The following is a 10,234-nucleotide window of genomic DNA, read 5'->3' as shown; positions in this document are numbered from 1 at the left end:
AAAATTCAAAGAACAAAGTGGGAAAAATGGATGCATATGATAAAGATATTATCATTTCATATATGTGGATATTCTTACAAATCAAGAAGAGTAAATGGACAATGAATCAAGGATATGAATAAGTAGTTCATGGAGGAAATGTGTTTCTGTGTGTGTACAAATAAGGCATTGTAAATGTGCACTGAAGATTTATAATGGAGATTTAAACATTAAATACCATTTTCACTTAGTAGTGCATACTGACATTGGCCAGGTTGTAGAAAAGCAAACACTTTACCATCAATTATTGTTGAGAACAATCTGACTTCATCTACCAAAATTTACAATGTACATATTTTTTTTTAGTGTAGGGTTCTACTTCTAAGATCTGCTTGCACAGATACACAAAGATATATGTACAAACAATTTGACTGCAGCATGGCTTGTAATAATAAGCAATGGATAGTCACCCCACGGTCTCTTACAAGAGGACTCATTAAATTACAGTCTGCCCAGACAATATTCAGTTCTTAAAAAGAGTGAATTAGATCTGAGTGTACTGATATGGAAAAATGTTCAAATACATGAAGTTAAAAAAAGCAAGCAATGGAACAGTGTGGTTTGTATGATTCTCATTTGAATATTTTAAGAAGTGTCATCTATAGAATCCATTGCATGTTTGTAAATCATTTCTTAAAGGATATAAACTATGAAATGTGGTTACCTGTGGTAAAGGCATTTGGGGGACTCTGGTGATAAGGAGAGGAATTTTATGTCATATACCATTCTGCATAATTGAGGATTTTCCTCTGAATATGTAATATTTTGGACACAACTGAGTGACTAAGCACACATACACACATAATATTTTTACAACATGTAATAAATTTAATCATTGGGACCCGTCTTGGCTGGGGAAGCAGATTATATACAGGAGGTCTAGGTATTTGTGTTTGCCTTTGCAGGCTGAGGAAACCAGATGGGGTAAGAAACACATGTGATTACTACAGAAAGAATGACTTAGTGCATGTCACCCTTAGGAATGCAGTGTCACCAAGAACCTTGGACCAGCACTGAGGTGAGATGGGACAGTCTCTAAGGCATAGAATTCACATCTTTCCTTTTCTCTTCTGGTGTGGTGCAGAGGGTAGTTCCTGGCACAGCTCTCCCTCTCTGCATCCTCTGGAGAGCCAGCTCTGCCCTGGGTTTTTGCTACCTTGTCATCATATCCTGGGCCTCATCTTCTGCTTGAAAAGGAAGATGGTGCAAGAGAGCAGCCACTGTCGCTGAAGAGACTCCTCAGCTTCCTCTCCTAGGCTCCAGCATGACGACTTTGGAATGGTAAGAAGTCTCCCGTATCTAATTACTATAAAAGTGTTTGTGCATTAGAAAACATCAGTCACTTAATGACAACAGCTTGAGAATTACTCAGGGAGTGTTAGGGAAAATGAGAAATCTTCAACACAGCCTGCATTCCTTATCACTAGGGCAAGAAAGGACTTACCGAAGGTACTCTGGAATTTGATAGCTCTTGAATGTCTTTTGTCTTTTCCTCTTTCTCCTTTCTTCTCTGGGAAACCAGACATAATCTTTCAGCTGACTTTTCATAACTGCCTGAGGAGGTGGCAGTTGAATATTTTTTCAACTTTCTTTTCTTTTTCTTCTATACCCAAAGCAGCGTTTAGGCTCCAGTCAATGGTGTGGAAATGATAGGATTCTTGTGACAGGATGGAAGGCTAAGGAACTAGAAAGCTTCATTAATGATAAGTCACAGCCCTCAGGGAAAGGTTGGAAGGGAGTTCAGTTTGACTTGGCTAGTGAGGAGGGTGTTCCAAGTGCCACCGGGCAAGCAGGCAGCTGCCTCTGGCCGGCATGTTTTCTCAGACCAGGAGCATGTCCTCAAGAAGTCAGACTTCACAACTGAAGTAACTCAATCTGAGATGCACAGCCCCCACTGGTTGGGAAAATGCTAGGGTGTGCAACCCAAATGCTGTGTGTGTGTTAAAAGGTGTATATGTAGGCTGTGGACAGGAAAAACTGGGACCAATTGTGTTATCTCTTCTTTGGACCTTCCAAGCAGGCTCTCTGATTCAGGTGGCTTGTCTGGGAAGGAGTAAATTCTCAGTCCCTCTCAATGTGATGCAATGATATACCTACATGGTTATGTTGCAGCGTGTGTATGTATGTGTGTGTGACAGGGAGAGACAGACAATAAAAGAAAGTGATAGAGCTGGATATACTCTGAGAAAAAGAGGCTTGAACGTCATGCTAACTAGTTCAGACAAAAGAATTTTGTCTGATTAATAGTTTCTATTTTATGCAAACTGTATATTAATTAGGGTATAAGCTAACTTCTGATAAAATACTTGTCTGTATTTGTTTCTGTAATCAAAGGGTATTCTCCCAGCAGTCTTGTCGATACGGCATCATTGGTAAAACTAGAATGAGAGAGCCAAGGAAATGAGAGTTTCTGCCAGTTTCAGCCCAGCTCCTCGCCTTTCTGGATGGTTCTCTGGGAAGGTACATCCATGTGGTACATGCAGAAAGTAAGTTGACAGAGCTACATGTTTGAAAGTGGGTTTGGGCTTGAGGCCTCAGTGTGTAGAACTCTGGGAAAGCTAATAGGAATGTTTCACTTTCCCCCAGATGGTTATAACCCATCTATTTTATCTACCAGCAGTAGGGGACTAGAACTACAGAGAGAGGGAGGTGAGAGAGAGATTGCAAGGAAAAAACGCAAGTGTTTTACAATCCAATGCCTAAAACAGCCTAGGCTACATACGGACTTGGGCTCTGCTGTGAACAGGAAAGAAGAGAGACAGAGAAGTGCAGAAAACAACCACTGGGCCAACTTTCTGCTTTAGCTGAATGGCTGAGAGCAGGGAAGGAGAGCTGCTGCAGGTTCATCCCACTCCCAAGTGTGAGTTCACTGCTTGAAGCCCCTGCTCAGCAGGGAATGTGGCCCCATCAATATTGTGGAGTCTGATCATCAGACCAATCTGAGTAGTTACCCCCATTTCCAGAAGTGCAATGGGAAAGGAAGAAGTGATGTGTGTATGGGATGGGGAGTGAGGTGGGGTAGAAGAAGAAGCCTTAGAGCTTGAGGCTTCTGGAGGACCTTAGAAATCATCTTGTCCAACCCACACATTTTGGAGACAAGGAAATATATTGAAATGAAGTGAAGTCTACCAGCAGATCTGGGGTTTGAGCTAACCTCTTTGGTGTGGAAACCCTTCTAGTTGCCCTAAACCAGTTGCATCTGTGAAAGCCGCTGAGGTGACTGCAAATCTCAGGATACAAAAGAGCCCAGCTGCAGAATCATATGTTGCACGAGTCTGCCTCAAACTCTGGACTGCACTTTAAAGACTCATTATAAAGACAAATGTCCCCCCAGTGGACAGATAAGCCCATAGTTTAATGACCGACATTGCTTTTATGATGTGAATTTAAATGTTTATAAGGACTTTTTTGAGCATGTAATATAGTTCTGACACTGTAGAGAATTGTTATTAAAGTTGAGCTACCAATGGCTGGTTTTCTTTTAAGTTTGGACTTTGAGACCAGGCTGAAACAGGTAAGAAATCAACTATTGTATGAAAGGTGGTGATTTTAAAAGCTCAGGACTGCTTTTTCACAAACCCTGCTGTCCTCATTTAGCACACCCATGGAGATGGGTAAGGTAGAATCTTCCCAACTTAATGAGTGTTCTTCAGAATAATTACATAAAAATAGACCTACTGCAGCCCAATTATTTCTACTCTTGTCTGAAAAGCAAGTGAAAGTTCTGAAGCGGGCCTTCAGGAACTAGCCCTGGAGGTTGGAATCAGCATTGCCATGATTCTCTTTGTGTTTCTGATTATGAAACTTATTTATGAAAATACAGGCAGATCCCAGAAATACTGCAGCAGGTTTGGTTTCAGTCTACCACAATAAAGCAAACATTGCAACAAAGCAAGACACATGAATTTTTTGGTTTCCCAGCCTTTGGACTGCAAGGAGATCCAACCATTCCATCCTAAAGGAGATCAGTCCTGGGTGTTCATTGGAAGGACTGATGTTGAAGCTGAAACTCCAATACTTTGGCCACCTCATGTGAAGAGTTGACTCATTAGAAAAGACCCTGATGCTGGGTGGGATTTGGGGCAGGAGGAGAAGGGGACGACGGAGGATGAGGTGGCTGGGTGGCATCACCGACTCGATAGACATGAGTTTGGGTGAACTCCGGGAGTTGGTGATGGACAGGGAGGCCTGGTGAGCTGTGATTCATGGGGTCACAAAGAGTTGGATACGACTGAGCGACTGAACTGAACTGAACTGAACTGGTATGAATTATTACCCTGATTTTTAAACACGAGAGAACAAGTTAAGAGAGTTTCAAAATTTAGCTCATAATTAGTGGTGTTTAGATTTGAATTTAAGCCTGATCCTCAAGACCAATTACACGAAATTACTTTGCAAGTAGGTTTGCGGTAAATATTGTGGGTGGGCAGAGGCCTTTACTTTTAATTTCTGGCCAATGCTGGTCTATAGTCAGCAAGCCTTGTGGCTACTGAAATAATCTTAGAGGTATATATTTGAGCAAAGATTTTCCTTGCCTTCTGTGTTTCAGGTTGCATATCCTGCTGCAATTCTAGAATAAATTGGAATAGGTCTTAGCTTCTTCTCTCAAAGCAGGAATGGAACCAGACTCACAGGGCTCTTTTCTCCCAACTCATTCATTCATTACTGTTCAGTCAGTATATTCAGTGCCTACTATCTGCTAGGCACCTGCAACACTTTTGTGAACAAGATAAATAGACACCAGCTCTCATTATACTCTGATTTATATTTTAGGCTCTGAAAGTGCCAGAATTGTGCTGGATTTCCAAGGAGGAATGGAATTTGCCTGCTTGAAACTTTGCAGTGGAGATGGTACTGCAATGATTTGATCGTTTTTGTAGATTACAGTGATATTTCTTCTCCATTCCTCCGGTCTAAGTAAATGTCAGGAATACTGAAAAGGTTGAAACTGACATGTTTCTATCAACAAATCCATATTGGTTGGATGTAGTGGGATAAAAGAGGCTTAGAAATCACCCACCTTCCAGGTAACACTGCTTTGCTTGTATCATTTGTGACTTGTGTTGATGCTTGTGGTATTCATTGAATTCTTAGAGTGTCAGAACTATAAGTGCAAATGCAGGTCCCAACTCTTATTTATTTCTACCCTGGAAAGTCAGATAAATGTGTCCAAAGGTTCTCTGCTAGACAAACATTATGCTAGTTTTTATAAGGAGTCTTTTTTCAGTAACAGTAACAATGGTCCTCTCCCAAAACAAAACCAAACAAGAGACCCCAGAACTGAGCTTTCTGAAACCTACCCTTCCCACAGCCCCCCAGGCAAGTAAGTAGCTGACTGTTTCTCTCTTCGTCTCTGAGACCTGGAAGACGAGGGCATTCAGCACAAAACTTCCACTCTGAGAGGAGGCTAAGATATAGTGGCTGTGCTAAATTGCTTCAGTTGTGCCCAACTCTGTGACTCTATGGACCCTAGCCTGCCAGGCTCCTCTGTCCATGGGATTCTCCAGGCAAGAATACTGGAGTGGGTTGCCATGCCCTCCTCCAGGGGATCTTCCCAACTCAGGAATTGAACTTGCATCTTTTACATCTCCTGCATCTTTACCACTAGTGCTACTTGGGAAGCCAGAGCTGGAATGCCTGGGTCCAGATGTTTGGCTCCCCGTCTAAGAAGCTATGTGACCTTGGCAAGTTACTTATCCTCTCCCTTCTTCAATGATCTTCTCTGTAAAATGTGTATGATAATAAAAGTACTTATCTCATTCCCAGTGAAGACTAAATGTGTTAAAATATGTAAGGCATTTAGAAAGGTGCCTGGCATACAGTAAATATCCAAACTAACTATTATTGATTATGAAGTTTGTTGTGTTGTGAAACTTCTTAATGTGTCCTTCTAGACAAATACGTGTGGGTCTCTGCAACAAGTCATATACTTAGGACTAGTCTAAAACTTCTCTGATCCTTTCACTTTCATAAACCCAGGACATCATCTGTGAGATACTTCCATCTCTAGGGTCCAGGGGCAGATGGGCATGGGGGAAGGGAGAGAAAGGGTGTGTTGCTTTGTTTCCAGTTCTTAATGGACCATTGTTTTAAAAACTTGGGTATCTAGAATCCTTCATTGAATTAGCCTCAGTATCTTTGAAGGAAAGTAGGAACTAAAATACAAGCTAAAGTGCTATAAATTTTCTTTGTTGTACGTATTGGAACCTGAGGCCATTTGTTAGCTAGAATTTTAGCTAGGATTTAAAATGTGGTCTGTATAAGTGATTTAGGTAAAAGACTCACTTAAAATTCATTAAGACCTTGGCACCTAGTGAAGGAAGCAGTGTGTAACTGTATTTAAAGCTACTACTCTTTCTAAATTGTGCTTTTAAGTGTTCCAGAAGCAAGGCCCCAGGAAGGAACCATTTTTGCTGAGCTCAGCTAAGCCAGAGAAGTCATGTGGTGTAGCAGGCCACTCCTGGGCACTGGGGAGAGGACTATTTGAATGAACCAGCAACTTGGTTCCTCAATAAGTTTTTGGGTTGAGACATGGTAATGGCTAGAATAATTGTTTGGGGGAAACTTGGGGATTTCAAAAGTCTCAATTTTTCTGTTTCTGATGAAGAAAGAATATAGAACCACCACAGGTAGCACAACCCACAGGCAAAGATAGCAGTTTTCTTTACCTATAGCGTGAATATTTAGTGAGAACTAGCTTCAGCTGAGGGCTTCCTTGGTAGCTCAGATGGTAAAGGCTCAGCCTGCAATGCAAGAGACCCAGGTTCGCTCCCTGGATCAGCAAGATCCCCTGGAGAAGGGAATGGCAACCCACTCCAGTATTCTTGCCTGAAGAATCCCGTGGACAGAGAAACCTGAGGGGCTATAGTCCACGGGGTCTCAAAGACACACCTGAATGACTTTCACACACAGCCTCAGTTGAACTTTGTCAGCAGGCAGATGCAATCTGTCGTAACACACAAACTGCAAATGAGAGGGAAGCCCTGGCCTCAGGTATGGAATTTCTTTCTTTTTGTTTTTTGAGAAAATTTTCCTAAGCCAAGGTTTAATTAAGTGTTAATAGAAAATTTAGTGGCAAGGGGTGCTATTCTTCACCTATCCTTGTTTCAATATTGTTTCAAAACACAGTCGTTCTTATCTGCAGAATGTCCTTATCCACTGGTTCTGCAGATAAGGAGGGTGGATGGTTCTGCCATTTTATATCAGAAACTTGAGCATCTGTGGATTTGGGTATCTATGAGGGCCCTGGAACTAATCCCTGACAGATACCAAGGGAAGACTGTACCTACTTGTCATGTGACCTTAGATACGCTGCTTTGCTGCTCAGTGCCTTAGTGTCCTAATATGTAAAGTGACATTAATAGTAGCTTCTTTGCATGGAGTGGGGGTCTTGTGAGTATTAAATAAACTGATACATGACAAATACTTAGAATGGTGCCTGCTCACCCATAGTCTTTGCTTTTACTGTTATTATATTTATTATACATTATGTTTAATAAGTATTGTTTAGATGATCAAATACATTATTTTTCTAATAGTTCCTCTGAAGAGAAAAGTCATTAAGTAGTGTGGAAGTATACGTGATTTCATTTTTCCCCATTACCCATGCTGAATGGGGACCTACTTGGTCTGGTCCACATACCCACAGCAGACTAGGTTTTTGAGAGGAATGGATAAATATAGATTGCAGCAATCTATAGGAACAGCAATATAGGACTGTTCTTTTATTTTTAAACCTGTTAAGCAATGGTAAACATCTCTGACACAGAAAGAAAACTCTGACCAAATGATTGTTTTATTTATCAGCATCACGTAGTGCCACAAGTATTTGGCATGACATTAGAAAACCATTCTAGACTGTTATTTGTCTACTACTTGGGATTTTAAATGAGGATCTAAACGTTAGAAATTCAGTAACACCATTGGGGATACATGAAAAGCGTACCTCTCATGTATCTATAATAATTCTCTACTTATTGTTCCTGAAGAGACACATAGGTTGCACTGTTCCTGTCACTTCTGTCTTAAAAGAATGGTTGAAAGACAAAAATGGTAAAATAGCTGAGAAAATAGCTAAGTTGTATTCTGATAAGCAAACTGCTGAGCCATTTTTTATTTAATGGAAGCAGAAGGAAGCAGGCTTATTTCTGCTTATTTCAAGGCTTCCTTAAAGTGATCAAGCATCCTTGTTTTCACCTTCTTGTCCCAGCTGCTTGGAGGTTTGGGCTCCTACTGAGAGCAGCATAACATAGGGAGAGGGAGTTCTGTTTTTCTTAGGAGAATGATGAAAGGAAAATAAGATGGTGACTCAGCTGGCCAGCAGGCGGCCCTTGCATGGGGAACACTTGGTACTGCCCACTCCCTCCTCCACCCGGTGTTCTGGCTGAACCTGAATTAAGTCCGATGGCTGCATACAATGCGACAGACTTGATAGAGGGGTTCTAGGCTCACCCCACCTCCCTCATTTTCTAAAATTCTTGACGTTGCCTGTCCTCTGTGATTAACTCAGAAATATCAGAAACTGCATGAAGAACATGGCTACTCTTAAGAAGGGACTGGAAGCATGGAATTCCTGCCCAAGGCCCCATAATGATGCAGTAGAATAGTTGACAAAGTGGTCTTTGACTTAAGAGAGAAGAGGTGTTACCTCATAGTGACCCATTCAAACGATGGAGTTGAATGTTCCTGCCATCTCTGCAGAATTAAAATGAGCAGGGTTAAACAGGATGGAGGGAAATGTAGGGAAATAGCCAACAGTGAAGAGTAGTTATCCATAGTTGGTCAGTGTAATTGCACTTATACATTCTGGAAGCCTTGCACTGAGCCATGGGAGAGGGTACCTCCATCCAGCCATCCTCAGCTGAACACAGAAGAGGAACTGAGTGATGGTTTCCTCAGATTTCCTGAGGATAATAGGGAACACTCTAGGTGTGTGAGAAAGACATTAATTTATGACATACAGTGGATGCCATAGGTCAACAGAGCTTAATTCTGTCAGGTTAAGAAAGGTTCCCACTATTCTTGGCATGGCATGTTTCAAAGATGGGGCTAGTGAAACAGACAGCCCATGGTTGGGCATGTCTCTCTGGTCAGGGTGTGCCACTACTGCTAAGTCACTTCAGTCGTATCCGACTCTGTGCAACCCCATCCCTGGGATTCTCCAGGCAAGAACACTGGAGTGGGTTGCCATTTCCTTCTCCAATGCATAAAAGTGAAAAGTGAAAGTGAAGTCGCTCAGTTATGTCTGACTCTTCACGACCCCATGGACTGCAGCCTACCAGGCTCCTCCGTTCATGGGATTTTCCAGGCAAGAGTACTGGAGTGGGGTGCCATTGCCTTCTCCGTGGTCAGGGTGTAGGATAGTTTTATTCATACCCTTGGCTTAGGTCAGGCTTTAGAGTATATGTAATTGTGAAATGCCATTCATTCATTCACTCAACAAACAACTGAATCTCTTGCCCTTTTCTAGGCCCTGTGCCAGAAGAGGGGATACCATGGTAAACAAGAAATAGATGAACAAAAGTAAATGATAATCTGTGCTAGGTTTTGGAGACACTCTAAGAGACCAGGAGAGAGAAAAACAATGGATTTGGGAATGTGGATGGTAAGTCAGGAGGTAGGTATACTTCAAAGAGAAATATTCCTGAACACACAAACATTGTCTCAGCTTGGCAGATTCACCTATCTGGCAGGTGGTGGTAGCCATTTAGGCAATTTTTATGCCTTTATGCAGAGAAAAAAATGTTATCTCTCTGCTTCACAGTTCTTTTATAAACACAAGCAATTCCTTCTCAGGATCCCTGCTATGATGCTGGGAATCTCTGTATTGCCAGCACATAAGGGAGGGCTTAGGACATCGCAGGTATGTGACAGTGTTTGGTAACAAAAATGAAAGGGGCTTTTAGAACAGTAGGATGTTGAATCTGTGGTGTCATAGAATAAATAAGTCCCACATTTTCTCTACTTATTATTGCATTTTTGGCAAAAATAAAGTACTTTGACTTTTTTCTTGATCTTTCTGAAATCAAAGCAACCCCAGTGAATGTAAACTCCCGAAAAAACGTTGGATTTCTCTTTCATGTGAAAAGGGAAAAAACCCCTCAAGTTTCTGGTGTAGTAGATATTATGTATGTGTTGATTTTGCCTGTGTTGCTTCAGTTCATGTCAGGTACTTCTGTTGTGATACGGCATTGGA

The 10,234-nt window shown here is 41.6% G+C and overlaps 1 long non-coding RNA gene across 3 annotated transcripts in view; it reads left to right on the top strand.

Annotated features, from left to right (window-relative positions):
* Positions 1–1,042: 1,042 nt before the first annotated feature.
* LOC139035922 (uncharacterized) overlaps positions 1,043–10,234 on the top strand; it is a 395,918-nt gene continuing 386,726 nt past the window's right edge. For 2 of the 3 annotated variants that reach the window (XR_011488575.1, XR_011488573.1), the window contains exons 1-3: positions 1,043–1,320; positions 2,374–2,525; positions 9,509–9,655. This is a non-coding gene — a long non-coding RNA (uncharacterized lncRNA). The remainder of the gene's footprint in view (positions 1,321–2,373; positions 2,526–9,508; positions 9,656–10,234) is intronic. The other variant, XR_011488574.1, reaches the window with a different exon arrangement.

The sequence above is a fragment of the Odocoileus virginianus genome, chromosome 7 (genome assembly GCF_023699985.2).
Source record: "Odocoileus virginianus isolate 20LAN1187 ecotype Illinois chromosome 7, Ovbor_1.2, whole genome shotgun sequence".
Classification (NCBI taxonomy): Eukaryota; Metazoa; Chordata; class Mammalia; order Artiodactyla; family Cervidae; genus Odocoileus; species Odocoileus virginianus.
The sequence above is the reverse complement of the archived record's forward strand: the minus strand, read 5'-3'. Positions and strand labels throughout refer to the sequence as shown.